Consider the following 20273-nt stretch of genomic DNA (forward strand, 5'->3'; position numbering starts at 1 on the left):
ACGCAATCCCCATTAAAATTCCAACACAATTCTTCACAGACTTTGAAAGAACAATCATCAACTTTGTATGGAAAAACAAAAGACCCAGGATAGCCAAAACAACTTTATTCAACAAAGCAACATCTTGAGGCATAGCCATCCCTGACTTCAAGCTCTATTATGGAGCTGTAGTCCTGAAAACAGCTTGGTATTGGCACAAAAATAGACAGGTAGACCAATGGAATCGAATTAAATGCCCTGATATTAACCCATACATGTGTCAACATCTGATCTTCGACAAAGAATCTAAAAATAAACAATGGAAAAAAAGCATCTTCAACAAATGGTGCTGGCATAACTGGATGCTGGCATGTAGAAGAATGTGGATAGATCCATGTCTATTGCCATGTACATGGATGAAGGTTCTGTTCCCTAGACTCTCCGGCAGTGGGATTGTATGCTGACACTCCCATGATTCATGTCTGAAGTCTATATATTAGTGAGTATACACCATGTTTCTCTTTTTGTGACTGGGTTACCTCACTCAGGATGGTTTCTTCTAGTGCCATCCATTTGCCTGCGAATTTAAAGATTCCATTTTTTTCCCTTCATCAAGTGACTGATGAAAACAGAGGCAGATACCCACAGACAAACACTGAACTTAACTCCTGGAATCCAGTGTCAGAAAGAGAGAACTGATGGGCAAAGGAGTTAAGAGTGGGCTGGTTTAACCCACACAAACAGCTGACCTGAACAAGGGTGAGCTCTTGGACTCCAGATTGATGGCTGTGTGGAAAGCATGGAACTGACCCAGACCCCCTGAATGTGGGTGTCAGTGAGGAGGCCTAGGTTATCTATGGGGCCTTGGGTAGTATTTATCCCTGGCATACAAATAGACTTTGAGTACCAATGCCACAATAAGGTAGGCTTCCTCAGCCAGGACTCTTGGGGGAGGGCCTAGGCCCTGAATTGTATGAAATGACAGTTAATGGAGATTCACCATGGAGTGCCTCACCCTCCTTGGGGATCAGAGTGGATATTGGGTGTGACTGGGGGACCTGGTGGGGAAGGTGGGGGAGGAGGGGAGGGAGAGTGATCTGGGATTGACATGTGAAACAAGATGTTTTCTAACCTAAATAAAAAATATTTTTCAAAAAGAATACCAATTTATCCTCTTGGATTTGTGAATTAGTTTTCAAAATGCTAATGTTGAGTAAAAATGGATTGATTTTATTACAATCCAATAGCAAAGAAAAAATTACTTGTTCTTACTCAGCCATTTATGTTTACAGGCAAAACATTTGCAATGAAAATTGCCGGAGTTTATATAAGCATTGGGCACATTGGGCACATTGGGAATAGAACATATTTTTCATGTTTTATCATAAGATTTTTTAAGTACTTTATAATTAAAATTATGAAAATATTATTTAATTTAAATCTACTATGGTCTTAACCCTTTTGATATAGTGATGAAGCATAATATTGAGAGTGCATTACAGTAAGCTAAATTACAAGAAATCCTTTGACAGGATATAAAATTATGAGAGAAGAGAGGGTTTGGCATGAAATTTAATAAGCAAGTTAAGGAATTCCATAAACTTTAATGAGAATATTAAGGCTAAAAATACAGTCAAAAGTTCTAAAATTTTCTGAAGACAGAATGTGAAATGGTAGACTTGTGTAACTGAGAGACTAAATGGATGGGTGCAGGTGAAATCTGAAGACAACCCTGTTGTCTCCACATCCAGGAGAGGAGACTTTAGCATCCCCTTCAGTATCCACAGGATAGTCTGTTTTGGAAGGAGGAGCTCAGTTTTGGGAAATAGCAGTGGCAAGAGAGAAGGTGAAAGACATATGGTTGTCCCAATACAAGTGATAGTGTGAGCCTGTCCAAGTATGATAGAAAGGAATGGAGAGACATATAAAAGTCAGAATTGAGATTTAGTCTGTAGATGAAAGTTGAGGTGGCTTGATCTTAAATCTTTCACTTCCCCAGCTTCTCCCTGATCCTCCTTCCCTTCACAATCAACTTCTGATTCTTTGCTTTATTTTTCTCCCTCTCCCATTCACTCAAAAATAAAAAAAGAAAAGAAAACCAACTAAGAAAAAACAGAAAAAAGAGAAAAATTAAAGGTTAGAATGAGCATAAAACTCTGAGAAAGTTACATTTATAGATATATGTATTGACATGTAATCATGCAACAACACCTAATGGTAAAAGGAGACTTGTATGTGAAATATCCAGAAGGGGCACATGGAAGGGTTCTGAAGGAGAAATGTTGTCATTTTAATATAATATCAAAAATAGAAGAAAAAAAGAAAAAATACCCAAAGGAAACAAAACAAAAATGTCTGCAGTTAGTTTTGTGTCAGTCAATTACTCCTGGGCATGAGGCTTTCCTTGGAGTGTGATTGATATTCCAAGTGACACAGCATGGAGAATCCTGGTTTTCTTTTTCCCAGTAATCAATTACACCTAGTTTCTTGTTTATGGGTGGAATTTTTGTCTCAAAATCTAATACTGGAGTTTTGTCTGGTTTGAACCTGTATAGGTCTTATGGGTATTGTCACAGTCTCTGTGAATTCCTATGGTTATCAATCCCATTATGTCTGGAAAATGGTGTTTCATTGGCATCATCCAGCATCTTTGGCTCTTACAGTGTTTCTGTGCCTCTGTAGCATAGATCCCTGAGCCCAGAGGGCATGGAGTTGATAAAATGTCTCACAAAAGCTGAGCTCACAAGGAAAAAGAAAAACCACATTAGATTTTAAAATGAACAGTCTAAGTACTAAAAATAATGCTAAGCGCGCGCGCGCGCGCGCGCGCACACACACACACACACACATGATCTTATGGAAATTTTAAGAAAAAACATATTATTTTATTTATTGTACGTCCAATTGCATTACTGGGATGGACATTTTTCTCATTGGAGAGAAAAGAAACATTTTCCTTCCACACTCTTCCTCCTTACCTAATCACCATCTCAGAAACTCTTCTATCTTTTTAGCCTGTAATGAACTCGAATGAAGGAGTAGCTAGAAGCTTCCTTACAAGGATCAGTTTTTATTTTGCCTGTGTGTGCAAAGGGTGACACATATAACCTTATTCACTGGAATGTCAAAGTAATAACTACACATCAGAAACTTTCCAAGAACTAATTTTACCTTAATAAAAAAATAAAGCTTGATACCAAGTCTTAGCCAGTCATTTAACAGAACAAGAAAATAGGACCCTTTATTACTTATTGAGAAAATTGCCTATACTTGTTTCTTTTCCATTTATTTAAATACTAAGGTCTGCCATTTCCTTAAGTCATTTTGTAGACTCAGAATTTGATGGTGAAAATTGGGAATATTGTTCTTTAAAAGAGGCCCTACTCTGGTCCCCAAAACAGAGATCAAACAGTTCACAATCACTAAAAACTCCAGTCTCAGAGGGTCTGATAATACAGTTGTACCTTCCATGTTCAACTACACGGACACAGACACATGCACACACACACACACACACACACACACACACACACACACACATAGAATCTTTAAAAGAAAGAAGTGCTATTTAAATTCTCTTTCTCAAGATTCCTGAGATGTTTCATGAGTATGTTTTATAGATATGTTGATGCTATAATCATCTTGAATTTAGAGCAATGTTAAGATTTCACTTGCCATACTCACATATGATTCTTTGAATTTAAATTGCAAGTCATTTGATAGATAGAGTTGGGTCCGTTAACCAAAAACATATTGTTAAGTTTACATTCTTCTCCATCTAGCTTCACGAAAAATGTGTGCCTCATCTCATAAGCCTGTGAACATTCATATGAGAACACACTTTGAGACCACTGACATGTGACTTTGATGCTGAAAACAGTGAGCAAGTCCAACAGAATAGAAGGCAGGACCTAGGTTTCTTCTTGAAAAGTAACAGGAGGAGATGCATAAGTTACTCAAGATCGGTCTGGTAACCTATGCTCTCAGTAAACAAGCTCACCCTGAAGGCTTAAATGTTGCAAGAGCAGACCGTAATGTATGAGAAATACTACAGGTAATGGTGACTTCATTTTCAGTTACAACAAATTTTATTTATGTCTATATTCTAACCTTTCTGTCCTCTATGTTCTATCCTATATCTATCTGTCTGTCTGTCTGTCTGCCTATTGTGTATCTAACGTCTATCATCTATTTGTCCCCATCTACCTATGTATCTATCTGTCTGTCTATATATTCATCCATCTATTTATCTATCTACTTATCATCTATCAGGATGTATCAGGATGATGGTAGATGTAGAGGTCTTTCTTAAATATATCCTTTCTTCTAGTTTGCCAGATTCCATTTTCCCATTCTTATGTTGCCTTTTTGTATGCAGGAACTCAGCATTACAGGATTCCATTATTCCACAAGTGATCTTCTTACTCAAATCCTTATTAAATTGACAAGGGATCCATTAATTTTCCAAGTCTACTGTAATCCACTACAGAACATAGTGGATTAAAACAACTCTATTATCTCACAATTCTTCAAGATAGAAGTACCCCCTAGGAACTTTCTGCTTTGACTTTTCTGGTCTTCTGAAAGTTGTCAATCATCAGTCATCCTTGACATGTTTCATATCTTTTGTCTCTTTCCAATCTCCATGTACTCTTTTTCTGTCTCTAGAAAATTAAATAGTGAATTTAGGGACCATAGCAATCCAATGTGACATCATTATCATCATCTTAGCTTTACTGAGGTTGTTTTCTTTTCCTTTTTTTTTTTTTGCTGTGATAGTGATAGCACGAGGACTCTAGTGAAGCTAGGCAAACACTGTACCACTGACCTGCATCCTCTGACACAGTGGAGCATTCCTGGGAAATAAAAGTTGTATAGATTTAAGGTATATACACTGACGGTTTTAAAATGATTACCATAATCAAGGTGATTAACATAGCTTCTTAACTGGATTACATGTTTAAAATCCTTATTTCCTAGTTAACAGGATCTGTGGAAGGAGTCTTCAACACAAATTTTGTAGCAGACATATTTTAACCCTCATTAGGGTACTCATTGTATGTAGACTGTTTGCAGTAAAATCAATTACTGTAATTTCTATGTGCATTCAATTTGATAAAACTCTAGTGTTTATTAAACATGAACATTAAAGATGTTCATTAAATATCCAAGCATTTTTGAATGGTATAGCACATAATTAGTATAGTGCAGGGACCAAGATTTTCTTGTATCTTCTTGTATTTTAGTCTGTTTCTTTTAAACTGATAAATAAATATGTGTATTTTACAGTACAATTTGACTATAAAAGCAAGCTGTTCTCAAAACCATCACCTTACTAGTATTGTTTTTGTAATAAGAATTGAGAGTATTATACAGTTGAAGCATACAGTATATTAGAGCAATTAAAATCTTTGTTCAGATTCCATATTATATGTACTATGGTACACAGCTTTCCTTGCTAACCTGATATGCCTGGCAATACCTGTCTGTGTCTATAAGATTCTTTTGTTTTTTCTTTAAATTTCACATATAAGTTATCTCAAAGAACTTGTCTTTCAGTGCCTAGCATTTTGCACTTAATCTAATACCTTTGGATTATATCTATGCACACATGTAAGTATGTATATCTGTGTATATTTACATCTATATACATACATATATGTGGTTTGATGAATCACATGATTTTTTTCACTCTGTATTATACTGTATTATAATCACATACCACATTTAATATCTTTATATTTCATGTATAAGGAGCACATTTGAAAAACATATAAAATCATGGACAATGGTGAAAAGCTTTGATAACAGAAAGTGAGCTACACACAAATGCTAAGGGTCAGGTTTGATTTTTATGAATTCTAAGAATAAAATAACCTTTTCAAGGTTTATGCCAGGTAACCAGCATTCCTTTGTGCTTGATCCCTAGTCAGTATCCATTAACCGTTGTGGCACACTGAGCCTTCGAAAATCTGATCCCAGAATAATGTGTGATTTTGCTTATGCAATTTAAGTCCTGAATTTCACATCTCAAAATATTTCAAAGCCATATCGCTGCACTTAAAAACATTGCTTCAGCTTGCTCAGCCTTGATATGCAGGGGAAGGGCTTGGTCCTGCCTCAACCTGGTATGCCAAACTTCCTTGATTCCTCAGGGGAGGCCTTGTCCACTCTGAGGAGTGATTTGGGGGTGGAATGGGAGGGAGCTGAGAAGAGTGCAAGCAGGGGAGGGAGGGGAAACTGGAGATGGTGTGCAAAATGAAGCAGATTTTATATAAAATTTTCATTAAAATGTGATACATTGTTTTTCCTCATGTTCAATGAGTTAGAATTCAGTGCTGTATTAAACTTGTCTTACATTACAAGCAATAGGACACTTTTCAAGCTTTTGAAAATTTTTACTGTAAATTATATATTATCAACACAGAGCCCAAACCACTAGAATTTAATGTGTAATTTAGAGCTAAAATTGGAATGGACATTTTTTTCCTCTCCCACAGCATTCACTATTTGTTTGGGATCTAGAGTTTAATAATAAATCCCAATTTTTAAAATTCTTCAACAGTAAAAGACAACTATACATGAGAGGAAATAATATTTCAAATTAAGTTGACTTAGTGGTTAATGAGTATGTATCTTAAATTTCTGTAAAGGTTAGTATATCTTTTTACAAATAGCAGGAACATACTCTATTAGATTTAATTTTTATTTCCTTAGTTTTTAATGTTGGCTATCGAACCCAAAACTCTATAAGCGTTAAATGCACTATGCCCCATACCTTATTATTATTTTGATATAATTTTCCAGATTTTGTTCTAAATGAAAATTCTACAATGTAATATGAAAAAATTGATTTAATTATGTTTCATATAAAGCATATAAAAATAAGTATTAAACTATTAAAATGAGTTTTTCACCAAACTATTCTTCAAAAGTCCATTTAGTCAAATCAATATTGTGAACATCCTGGAATTAATCTATTTTTTAATACGATGGTCCCAAAATTATCTTCAAGGGACTCTCCTTAAATATACTCTTTGAATTTGTAGTTTTAATAAGCCTTTAAAAGAAAGGCCTCTGCCTACACTTATGCTCTGTTTTCTTCTTTCTTTTCCAGCTCTCTTCCCCCTCCTCTCTTTCTCTCTCTCTTTCCCAATGTTCTCAGGGGCAGATAGGGCTTTTCCTGTCTCCGTCTTCTCTTCTGTGCTCTCTCTGTATCTGTCTCTCTGTGCCTCTTTACCTCATTTCTGTTTCCTTCCCAGTTCCTGCTCTTTCTTATAAAAATTTTCACTTAAGCTCTGTCTGCCTGGCATGTTTGTCTGCCTTGGTCAGCCTTACCTGCCACGGAATCTATCAAGGGCCCCCACACAAAGGTTGTATGCTCTTTATCCTAACAACTGTCCAAGACAATGGCAATCAGTAGGTACTGAACACACACACACACACACACACACACACACACACACACACACACAGTTTCTTTATTTTGAATTTACTTATTTCCATTTTCCAGATCCTTATTGCAAAATTACTATTCAAAATTAATTCAAGAACCATCTAAATGAAGAGGAAGGGACCTTCAGTTATTGTGGATACCCACTTCAGCTCTGCATAACCATCAACCCATTCACAAGAAGCTCCAGGAATGTAGACATATCTACCTCTCCCAGGCCTAATGCATCGGGACCCCAGAACTAGCTACTAATTTAAACAGTTCCTCAGAAATATAGAACAAAAATGAGTGTTTAGATTGTATTGACTAAACTCACAAAACACAATGACCAGAAATTAGCTTGTTTTTTGATTTTATTAATAAAATTGAAACTAAAAAATTCATTAGAGATGTGTAAACCATAATTTTTCTACTTAGCCCACTATTCATGTTAGATCCTACATTATAAGAGTATTGAATAATACTAACAGACTTGCATGAGCCCCTTTAGGACAACTTCAGTGTTTTTCCCTTGGTCTGAGAACCTACAATGTTTACCACCTACCTTTAGAACACACACCCTCTACCTTCTGACCTAGGAATGTAGCCTCCTGTATTTTATTCATGCTATGCTCCTATTTCAGAAGAAAGTAATTTCATTGACTCCTTGAATAAAGCTCATACCTTGGAAAGATGCTTGTAATATGCTACAAGTCCCAGAGGGGAGAGGCTCATTGTCTAAGTTTAATGCTGTTTTGTTAAAGATTATGACTAAAAGCAACTTATAAAAGAAATAATTCACTTCAGGTTTCAGTTCTAGATAATAGTCCATCATGGAGGGAAGGTAGGGCAGGAACCTGGATGAGGGAACCAAAGCAGGACCTATGGATGAGTGATGCTTATTTACTGGCATGCTCTTAACATTTATATCTGCCAAACTCCCACAGTGCAGCCCATAGATAACAGATAATTCAACAGCTTTTCTACCATAAAGTTTCAAAATACTTTTCTAGTCCTCCACAAAACAATGTGGTCATATTAGTTACAGCCAAACCCAGTTTCTAGTATGGATTTCTGTTTTAGTTAGGACTTCTGTTGTGGTAAAACACCATGGCCAAAAGAAAGTTGGAGAAGAAAGGATTTTCTTTAGCTTACAATTCCACATCACTGTCCATCATTGATGGAAACAAGAATTAGAATTCATGACAGGAGCCTAGATGATGGAACAGATGCAAAAGCCATGGAGGAGCTCTGCTTTCTCAGTTGCTATTTCATGGCTTGCTCAGCTGCCTCTTTTATAGCACCCAGGATTACCACAGTGACCTGGGCTCTCCCACTCCAATGATAAATCAAGAAAATGTACCACAGGCTTGTGCACAGGAAATGTGGAGGATATATTTTCTCATTTGAGTTTTCCTTTTCCAAAATGACTGTAGTTGTGTCAAGTTGATGTAAAACTATCCAGCACTCTCCTTAAGTCTCTTTGTGAGTTTGTCTTAAAAGACCATAGCATCCCTATCAGTTCCAGAATCCCATGCTGAACTTCATGCTGACACTTACCTGTACATGCGAATTAAGTCAAATCAATTTGAAATACTTATTGCAACGTTCACTAACCTGTACTCAAGCAAATTTTAGGTCCTGGAGATACAGATGTTTGGAAACTTAATTATTACTACTATTCTCTGTCTCCTGAAGCTAAGTATAGAATTCAACCACATTCAGAGATCGCTTTCCCTGGAGTTTCAACCCCATTCCCCTGAAATTTACAGGCATGTGGGGCAAATTTAGCTTCTTTATTTATTTTTCTTTAAACTTTTGTTCTTCTCCATACATTACATCTTGGTTGCAAATTCCCTTTTGTCAACACTCCTCCCAGTTGTTCCCCGACATCCCCTGTCTCCCAGATCCATGCCTCCTCCATTTACCTTCAAAAATGAGCAGTATTTTGTAGTTGAACTTTTCTTTCCAACATAACCAGCTTGGAGACTCAATATTAATTATAAATGCTCTCAGGGATATCCACTAAACATGGCCTAACAAGTTGCATTAAAATTGGGCACAAATCCTCATGTCAAGGCTGGACCAGGCAACCCAGTAGGAGGAAAACTGTCCTAAGCATGGGCAAAAGAGTCAGAAAAACCCACCTCCATACTCCCATTGTTGAGAGTTCCCACAAGAACACAAAGCTACACAACCATAAGGTACATGCAGAGAAACTAGCTCACACCCCATATGGAATCTGATTGCCACTTCATTTTCGATGAGCTCCTGCGAGCACCTATGAGCCATGCATAGTTGATTCTGTGAGTTCTCTTGGTGTGTTTAATGACACTGGCTCCTATAATCCTTCCTAACCATCTTCTCTGGAGTCCCCCTGGTAATGTTTAGTGTTTTGCTGTAGGATTCTGCTTCTCTTCCCATCAGTTGTTCTATGATGATCTTCTAATGACAATCAAGCTAGAAATTTTGTTCTATACTCTCTCTCTCTCTCTCTCTCTCTCTCTCTCTCTCTCTCTCTCTCTCTCTCTCTCTCTCTGTCTGTCTGTCTCTCTCTTTCCAGTCCAGTTTGGTCCTATTCTGGGTCTCTGGACTGCCTGGTTCTGGTTCCTGGCGATCCACACAGTGTCAGTGTCAGGCATGGACTCCTTCTCTTACCATGGGTCATCATTGGTTCAATTGGGCACTCTGGCAAGTTTTGCACCACCCTGACAGGACAGTGAAGGTCAAAGGTTTTGTGTCTAGATTGATGTCTCAGTCCCATGGGTAAGAGCCTTGCCTGGTTATAGAAGATGGGCATTTCAGGCTCCATAGGAAACTTCATTCGGGTCACTCTCATAGTTTCCAGGGATCTTCCAGTGCGCTGGGTTTCTACATTGTCCCCCAAATGCCTCTCAATTCCAGTCATCACTCCCAGTACTCTCTCCCTCTATGAATTTCACCTGCTGCCTGATCCCTCCTGTACCCCTCTCCACCTGCTCCCAACAAAATCTATTGTACTTCCCCTTCCCAGAGAGACCCATAAGTTTGCACTCCTACCAGGAATGAAAGAGTGTTCACCTTGACCCACATCACCAGTCACTGTGTTTTTTTCTCTTAGCCATTCTGACAGTTATAAGATGAATCTCAGAGCAATTTTGATTTGCATGCCCCTGATGGCTAAGGATTTTAAACATTTCTTTTAGTGTTTCTCAGCCATTTGAGATTCCTCTGTTGAGAATTCTGTTTAGACCTGTACCCCCATTGTTTGTAAATTGAATTATTTTGTTTGTTGATATCTAATTTCTTGTGTTATATATATATATATATATATATTGGATATTAGTCGTGTATCAGATGAAGAGTTAGTCAAAATATTTCCCATATGTCTTCTTCTTTTTTGTACTGTGGATGGTGTCTTTTGCCTTAAAGAAGCTTCTCAGTTTCATGAGGTCCCATTTTTTATTATTGTTCTTAGAGCCCACTTATTTGATCTTGATTTACCTTTGGTAAGTGGATTTTATTGAAAAAGTATCCATGTAGTTTATATTTTTCCAATTTTTTGGAGTACAGGTTTTTAAAAGTAAGGTATGACCTAATGATTTTCTGAATTTCCTAGGTGTATGATGTTATGTCCCTGCTTTTGTTTCTGATTTTTGTTAATTTGGATATTCTTTCTCTGTCTTTTAGTTAGTTTGGATAATGGTTTGTCTATCTTTTGATTTTTCAACAAAACCAACTCTTGGTTTCATTGATTCTTTGTATTGATCTCTTTATTTCTATTTTATTGATTTTATTTCTCAGTTTATTTCCTTCCTTCTACTCCTCTTGTGTTAGTTGTTCTTTTAAGAACTTTCAGATGTTCTGCTGAGTTGCTACTGTAAGATCTCTCCAATTTCTTTATGTAGGTAGTATTATAAACATTGCTGCTAGCACCACTTTCATTGTGTTCCATAACTTTGAATATGTTGTGTATTCATTTTCATTAAACTATTGGAAGTCTTTAATTTTTCTTTATTTCTTTCTTGACCTAGAGTCATTCAGGAGAGAGTTGTTTAGTTTCTATGAATTTATAGACTGCCTGTAGTTTCCATTGTTGAAGTCTAATTTTAATTTGTCTGATGCAAGGGATTATTTAGATTTTAATGTGTCTGTTGAGACTTGCTTTGTGACCTTGTATATGGTTAGTTTTGGAGAATAATCCATGAGGTGCTGAGAAGAAGGTGTATATGTTTTGGTTTGGGTGAAACATTCTGTAGGGATCTATTGAGTCTATTTGGTTCATAACACCAATTTGCTCCAGGATTTCTCCATCTAGTTTTTGTCTGCATGACCTGTCTATTGGTGATAGTGGGGTATTGAAGTCATCCACTGTCAGTGTGTGATATTCTATAGGTGAGTTAATCTTTAGCAGTATTTCCTTTACAAACCTTGTATTTTGGTTATAGATGTTAACATTGAGATGTTATCTTGGTGGATCTTTCCTTTGGTGAGTATGAAGTTTCCTTCCCTGTTTCTTTTGGTTAATTTTGGTTTGAAGCCTATTTTGTTAGATATTAGATTGGATAGACTAGTTTCTTGGTACCATTTGCTTGGAAAATCTTTTCCCAACCCTTTACTTGGAGACAATGTCTTTGATGTTGAGGTGTGTTTCTTGTGTGCAGCAGAAGGATGGATCTTGTTTTTGAGCATTTTCTGTTAGCCTGTATCTTCTTTGTGAAAAATTCATTTCATTGATATCAATGATTCATGATTGCTACTCCCTGTTGTTTTGTAGTTGTTGTTGTTGGTAGTGTGTGTGTGTGTGTGCGTGTGTGCATGCATTTGTCTGTGTGTGTGTGTTTCCCTCTTTTGGGTTTTTCTTGTGTGAGATTATTTACTTACTTTTTTCATAGGTGTAGTTAACCTTAAGTTCTTGTATCTTCCTTTGGGCTGAATCTGTGAATAGACATTGTATAAATTTGACTTTCTCATTGAATATCTTGTTTTCTTTATTGATGATGTTTGAAAGTTTTACTATGTATACTGGTCTAGATTAACATTTTTGGTTTCTTAGAGTCTGCAGGACATCTGTCTAGGTCCTTCTGGTTTTAAATCTCCACTAAGAAGTTAAATTCTAATAGTTCTACCTTTATGTGTTACTTGGCCTTTCCCTTTGTAGATTTTACTAGCCTTTATTCCTTCTGTATGTAATATATTTGGTGTTCTGTAAGCATCTATTTTCCTTTAAAGGCATGTTCTTCTTTAGGTTACAACAATTTCCTTCTAGAATTTGTTAAAAAATATTGGGGCTTGAGCTGGAATTCTCCTCCTTCTTCTACTCTTATTGTTCTTAGATTTTTTTCATAGTGTTCCAGAATTCCTTGATGCTTTGTGTCATAATTTTTTTAAATCAACATTTACTTTGACTGATGTATCATTTTCTTCTATCATATCTTCTTTGTTCGAGATTCTCTTTTTCATTTCTTGTTCAGTTGGTGATGCCTACATCTACAGTTACTATTTAATTACCTTGATTTTTCATCTCCAATTTTCCCTCAGTTTGTGTTTTCTTTATTGCTTCTATTTCCACCTTCAGGTCTTCAACAGTTTTACTCATTTCCTTCATCTGTTTCTTCCTTTGTTTCTTTTTCTTTGCTTTCTTTAAGGTGTTAATTCCTATCTTCAACATTTTTCGTTTCTATTTTCCTCAATTTCTTTAAATGATTTATTCGTTTATTCTTTTAGGACCTCTATGATCTTTATAAATTGCTGATGATGTCATTTTCTTGCTCTTCATCTATGTTGGAATTTTCAGGGTTTGCTGTTGTATGATGGCTGGGGTCTGGTAGTGGTTTATTGCCCTGGCTGTTGTTGATTTTGTTTTTATGCTGGAGTCTAGGCTTTTGGGTTTGAGATTATATAAGTTTAGATGCCAATTTCTGAGTTTGTCTTTGTTGGATGGGTGTTTCTTTCCTTTGGTTTCTGTTTCCTTCCTGGTATTTGTCCTTAGTGTCCTATGGCTCCAGTGGATGTTTTGTCTTCCTGTCCAGCAGGCTGCCCCTAATTGCTTTCTAGATTCCTGTGTGATCCCTGGGGATCTGGCTGTCTGTGTGACCGCTGATAAAAGAGGGGGCTTCTGCTGGAGCTGTGGGCCTGGGTATGGTGATGATAAGTGGGGGACTGTTCGGGGAATATATGGGGGCTCTAAGGGAGTTTTGGTCATCTGCAGACACATTCCTAACACTCCAACTGTTTAATATAGTTCCTTATGTTGTTGTAACTCCCAACCATAAAACTTTTTGTTGCTGCTTCTTAACTGTAATTTTGCTCCTGATTAGAATTGTAATTGTCTTGGGTGACCCCTGTGAAAGGGTCATTTTACCACAATAGTGTCATAACCTACATATTGAGAACCACAGTTTAGGCCATTACATGTTGTCCATGAGGCAGACCTGCAAGTGAAGAGTGTAACTCTGGAATAAACTTTCTAAATTACAGTGTAGTTACACCACTTATTTTGGTGACTTTGGTATGGAGGTTTGAATATGAATGACCCTTGTAGACTTATAGTTGATGTTTAGTGAGTGACATTAGAGGATGTGGCCCTGTTGGAGGAAGTGTGTCACTGGAGTAGGCTTTGGAGTTTCAGGTGCCTAAGACAAACCCAGTGGCACTTTCTCTTCCTGCTGTCTGACAATCTGATGTAGAACTCTTGACTCCTCTAGAAACATGTCTGCCTGCACACACACCATCAGGCTTCCTGCCATGACGATAATGGACTAAAACTAATCCTGTAGGTCAACCCCAATAAAATGTTTTCCTTTATGAGAGTTTCTGTGGCCATGGCTTCTCCTAAAAGCAATATAAATGCCAACTCAGACATTTGTCTAAGCTATTTAGTTTTTGAATATGTAATGATCACCATATGTGAATAGCATTGATGCATGGAACTGGAACTGTTTACAGGAATGAGCAAGGATATACACCATAGATTCTCTCTCTCTCTCTCTCTCTCTCTCTCTCTCTCTCTCTCTCTCTCTCTCTATCTCTCTCTCTCTCTCTCACACACACACACTCATCTTAAAACTATCTGTATATTGTAAATCTTGTTTAATTACTTGCTGACATTACTGTTAACAGGTTTAAGCTTGCCAGTAGATGAGCTCTTTTTCACCTTCCCTGCCTCCTCTATATCTTCTGCTGCACTTTCTGCGTGTCCTCTGTTGCACTTTATATGTCTCTGCTCCACCAAAGTCAGATGATGTTTTAGTCCCGTACTTTATTATCATTCCTTCTTGTATCTGAGAATGCTGCACTGTGGGTCACCATTCAGCATTCATCAGGCACAGTGTATTTTCTATTAAGTCCCTGCCAGGGAAAATGGAGCACTGCTACATCTGTGTCCCCAGACACGCATTTTGCACAAAGTTCTTCATTATTCATCCTCTCCTTCTTCCCCTAAATATGAACCTTTCAAGGGCGAGGAGAATGTGTTAGAAACCCTTATATTCATAGCACCTAGATGTTCTTGGTTGCATAGAAGTTGTTTCTAAGAATATATGTTGAATTATTGTGAGTTTGAAGACCCAGTTGAGTAATTGTGAAACCATAAAATTCTATTTGAAATACAGCCACAGGAATTGACTCTGTGACCTCTTCTGGAGGCAAATCTCATTTATTGCTGTAAATGGCATAAAGTAATTGTCATTATTTGTTCAAAAGTCATTGTCCTTTAATCACATCTAGTGATGTAGATCAAGGGGCATGATTCCATTAACAGAGATAGGTTTTGAATATATCTAAAATGGTACCAGAAACATTGCTTAAAGTCCTCTAAAGTCTTCTTCTTTCGAAATAATGTTTCCTTTCTATTTCTCCATTCTTTTGATTGATATGTAATATAGTGATATGATTGATGGTTTTCAGTCACTTTGATCAACTAAATGAGCAGTAATTGAAAAAATATATAGCACTAATTGGTATCTAGTTTTGTCCTTTGGGAAATGTCCTGTGTAAACAATCACTTTCTATTATTTGAATAAGCACATCAATACAGAAAAGAGGTACCATATGTTAATGCATCAATATCTTAACCTGTGAGTTGTCCCAGAGTGTAAAAATGCTTTGCCACAAGCCCAATGACCTTACTTTGAGTTCCAGAGATCACATAGTGAAAGCTAAGCGCCAAGTCAAGTGAACTGTTCTCTGAACTCCACACACATGCTGTGGTACATCCCCACTCACATCTGTACACACGCATGCACACACACACACACACACACACTCATACAAAGTCATGCACATTAGATAAATCTAAAAAAAATACTTCTATGCATTTTTTCTGAACCCTGGTCTTTGATAGTTTATGCTTTTCAGCTTAGAGGTTTTAAAATGTTAGGTCAGGTCCTTTAAATTCAAACAGGATTTGTCATAAGGTTTGCATTCCTAGACTGAACCATCCTCTTTATTAACGTCCTTTATGTCTAGACTTACATACAACACATTTCATAATTTATGAAAATACAGTGTTGATTTGTGGTTTTAATCTTTAAATAGCCTTTAAACATAAGATAATATGCTTCTACAAAACAAATTCTACCAGCTACAGCACTTTCATTATTCTTTTGTAATTTGAGGCATGAACAATTTTGAAAGTAGATACCTTAGCAAAATAATCTTTAAAATGATTCCCAGGAAGCCATGTACAATTGAAATCTACAATTAACAAACAAGGATTTGTGAGGTCAGCTCTATATTTCCAGGAGCCTCAGTATTTCCTAATTATTAATATACATGAAAGGACTGAATTATCAATACTGTGAAAAGTAAGGAAAACAAAACTTTCCTAAGACTTCTGCTTAGAATGTGACACCCATAACACCTTGAAAAATGTTGCAAACTATGAATTGGCACATTTCATTTTCTCATATATTTGATAAAACAGAAAAGAACATTTAGGTAAAATTTCATTTTTATAAACAGACAGAACCTTTCTTTATATTTGTGTTTTCTGAAAATGTGTTTGGGTATATATTAAAGGGTATTATTTGGGAGAGGGAGCACTACATTTGACATAAATTTAAATTATCTTTATCTTTAGTATACATAACTGAAGACTGTGTATTTCCTCACTACGATCAGAAGAAAATTTTTTCAGTATATTAATTTCAAGGTTGTAAACTTTAATATTTTATGAAACATGGAATACAAAAAACAGATTGTGTGTGTATGTGTGAGTGTAAAATGTGATTATGTATGTGTATGCATGTGCCCATATCTGTATGTATGAAATGTGTGTATGTAATGTGTGAATTTGTGTGTGAATGTATATATGTGTATGTATAAGTGTGCAATGCATCTAACAAATAGCTTTAGTGGTCTCAAAGGATAAGCAACTTATTGATTCTATAATAAAGACATATTTTAGATATAACATGAATGTATGCAGTGCAAATTAAGGAGCTATTATCTTAGGGTGAAATCTGAATCTTTCTTACTTGATAAGGATGTTTGTTGTGATGAATTGGTGGTATACACCAGTAACCTCAGAGCTGTGGAAAGAGAGGGATGGTGAAGCAGAATTACATTTGTAGCTGCTCATAGCTACACTGACAGATGTCTCTAAATTTTAAAAAGATATTGCTTACTATCTACTGTAGCTGGTCAAGGAAGTTGACTTCCCATTTTTAATTAATTGTAATCTTATTCACAATAAAATGTGTAATTCAAAAATAAAAACACACTTTCCTTTACTTACATGAATCATGTATTTTGACTGACAAATATTAGCTTGAAAATGAAAGATGTTTATGCATGTCATCTAGAAATTTGACATTTATTTTCCATACAATGAAAACATTCAGATAATTTAATAACTATCTATTTTATATTTTTCCTGTGGCTACAATTTATACTATTAATAATGGACATAATAAAAAGCATACTGTGTGAAATATGTGTTTGGTTCTCAAGATTTACACATTCTCTTAGCATTCTACAACATTTTTTCTTTAAATATTGTATAAAGACCAAATACGGCTGGTATTTTCCATGTGTTTTGATAACATTTGCCTAAGACTGAAAAAGAAAACCACAAGTAAGAGATAGAATAACACTGTATAAAAACATAGATGTTTGTAAAGTGGGGTAGCTGATCCCACACCATGTTTTTGATATCTAGAAGCCTGTACAGTTCACTCAGTACATTGAACTTATCTCCTTGATTATTTGCCATTCAACAGATTTAGAATGTGACAGCTCAAGTATCTGACAACTCAAGTATCTGGAGTATTTCTACATCCGTCTCTGCTTCCCATGCTGTTCTCTACAGTGTGAGTATATGTTCAGTTTTTCTACTTAGCTTGGTGGTGTCTAAAATGTATTCAATTTGAAATTAGAGATATTTCATATTGTTTTGGAAAATTATGAGCAATACAGCATTCAAAGTATAACAGACTTAGATTATCTGATTTAAGGAGATGTTTTGCAAATTTAGAATTAATACTATTTCATATTTGTAACGTGGAGTAATAGTTATGGTAAAGTAATATACTGGCATTCAATGATATGTGATATCTTTAAATTTTTAAACTCTTTAGGTATCTTTGTGTTCCTGTGAAGAAGAAAGATATAAGCATTATTTTTTACTAATTGTCTCATTTAAATTAAAATAATCTTTTTTTAAATTTTGTTTTGTGAGGCAGGGTTTCTCTGTGTAGCTTTGGAGCCTATCCTGGCAATTGCTCTGTACACCAGGCTGAACTCAAATTCACAGAGATCCATTTGCCTCTGCCTCCTGGGTGGTAGGATTAAAGGCCTGTACCATCAATGCCCAGCAAACACTCTTATTTTATATACCAATCCCAGTTTCCTCTCCCTCCAATCATCCTATACCCCCCCCCCCACAAATCCCCTATCTCACCCCCCATCCACTCCCCAGGGAGGGTGAAGCCCCCATGAGGGATCACTAAAATCTGTCACATGATTTGGACCAGGGCTTAGATCCTCCCCCCCTGTATCTAGGCTGAGAGAGTATCCCTCCATAGAGTATGGGCTCCAAAAAGCCCATTCATGCACTAGGAATAGATACTGGTTCCACTGACAGAGGCTCCATAGGTGTCCCAATCTCTCCAACTTACACCCATGTTCAGGGATCCTGGTTCAGTCTTAAGCAGGTTCCCCAGATGCCAAACTGGGGTTCATGAGCTCCCACTTGCTCAGGTCAGCTGTTTCTGTGAGTTTCTTCATCATGGTCTTAACCCCTTTGCTCATCACTCCTCCCTCTCTACAACTGGATTCCAGGAATTCAGCTCAGTGCTTAGCTGTGAATTTCTGTTTCTGCTTCCATCAGCTACTGGATGAAGGTTCTAGGATGGCATGTAAGGTAGTCATCAATCTCATTATAGGGGAAGGACATTTAAGGTAGCCTCTCCAGTTTTGCTTACTTTCTGGGGTCTTTCTTTCTTTTTCTGTTTCTTTCTTTTTTTTTTTTTTGGTATATTCTTGATGCATCTGGGGAAATCGAAAGTTTGTAACTAGTAAGCAGATAATAATAAACATAATTTGCTTACACATATTCAAAATGCTTTGACTATGAAAATAAAGTAATAGTCTTGACATTAACTTGTTCAGGCCCACCAAACAACATTTCACTACTTAACAGTAGTGTGTGGCTAAAGAATAGTCAAACACTGCTCTGTCTTGTAGGACTGTTGCTCCAAGGCTGCTACATACAATTCAGTTACTCAGTGAGCTACGCAGGGTGAATTCAAAACTTAAAAAAGGAGCAAATAATCTTTGCATTTCTGTGAATGAAAAAAAGTTAAAGCTTCAATCTTTAACTTAAAATGAGGATCAGTATATCCACAGAATTTATGAGAGTGTCTGCCTAAGAAGTTATGTACTTTCAAGCAATGAAACATCATTGATTTGGGGAGCTTTAAAATTTTCCTTTGACATATATACTCTGGTATAATGAAAGAATCATCCTTAAATATAAAATACAATATTTCAAAATATGTTTCCAAAGATGCATAGAAGCATAAAAAAGTGAGCTGTAGATTTATAGATCACATCCTGTTAAATAATTGATAATTCTTAACATGATGAGAATATCAATAACTCAATTTAAAAGTGTATAAATATCAGAATTTGCCCTTATATTTATATTTTGCTCACAACTAACCTGAAATACCATTTAAAAATACTGAAATGAAAATCTGACACTATAAAATATTAGTAAGCATTTAGAGCCATGAAGACTTTCATTCATTGTTATGGAAATTCAAACTGGGACAGTATTCTAGAAAGGGTATATCATACACCAGTGGTTCTCAACTGTCCTAATGCTGTAACCCTTTATTATAGTTCTTCATGTTGTGGCAACCCCCAACCATAAAATTCATTTTGTTGTGACTTCATAACTGTAATTTTGCTACTGTTATGAATAGTAATGTAAATATCTGTGTTTTCCAATGGTCTTAAGTATTTACAAAAGGTCATAGAACCCCTGTGAATGGGTCCTTTGACTCACAAAGTGGTTGACCCCCACAGATTGAGAACTGCTCCTCTACACTAAAACATGGTCAAACTTTGAATACAGTTTCTAGTATCTGAATATTATTTTTAAACTGCTGTAAATTTTCCAAGATCACAAATGGAACGATCATAAATTAGAAATCATTTTATACATATACTATATGGCCCAATAATTCCATTTCTATGAAAAGAATACTCATTTTACTTGAAATGTATATAAATATTTGTAGCAATGCAATATTCATTCATAAAATTTTAAAAATAGCCAAAATGTTATTGGTGCAGTAACACATGCCTTTAACGCTTATCTTTAACCATCTAGACCCATATAGTGCAATACTGTTTCAAATAAACAAACAAATGC

The 20273-nt window shown here is 36.1% G+C and overlaps 1 protein-coding gene across 1 annotated transcript in view; it reads left to right on the forward strand.

The window, feature by feature from the left end:
- Fut9 (fucosyltransferase 9) overlaps positions 1-20273 on the forward strand; it is a 195783-nt gene that overhangs the window by 83377 nt on the left and 92133 nt on the right. Inside the window, exon 2 of the mRNA XM_013110434.3 lies at positions 17614-17703. The gene's annotated coding sequence lies outside the window, so the exon portion shown is untranslated. The remainder of the gene's footprint in view (positions 1-17613; positions 17704-20273) is intronic.

Source organism: Mesocricetus auratus, unplaced genomic scaffold (genome assembly GCF_017639785.1).
Source record: "Mesocricetus auratus isolate SY011 unplaced genomic scaffold, BCM_Maur_2.0 Super-Scaffold_6730, whole genome shotgun sequence".
In the NCBI taxonomy this organism is placed as follows: Eukaryota; Metazoa; Chordata; class Mammalia; order Rodentia; family Cricetidae; genus Mesocricetus; species Mesocricetus auratus.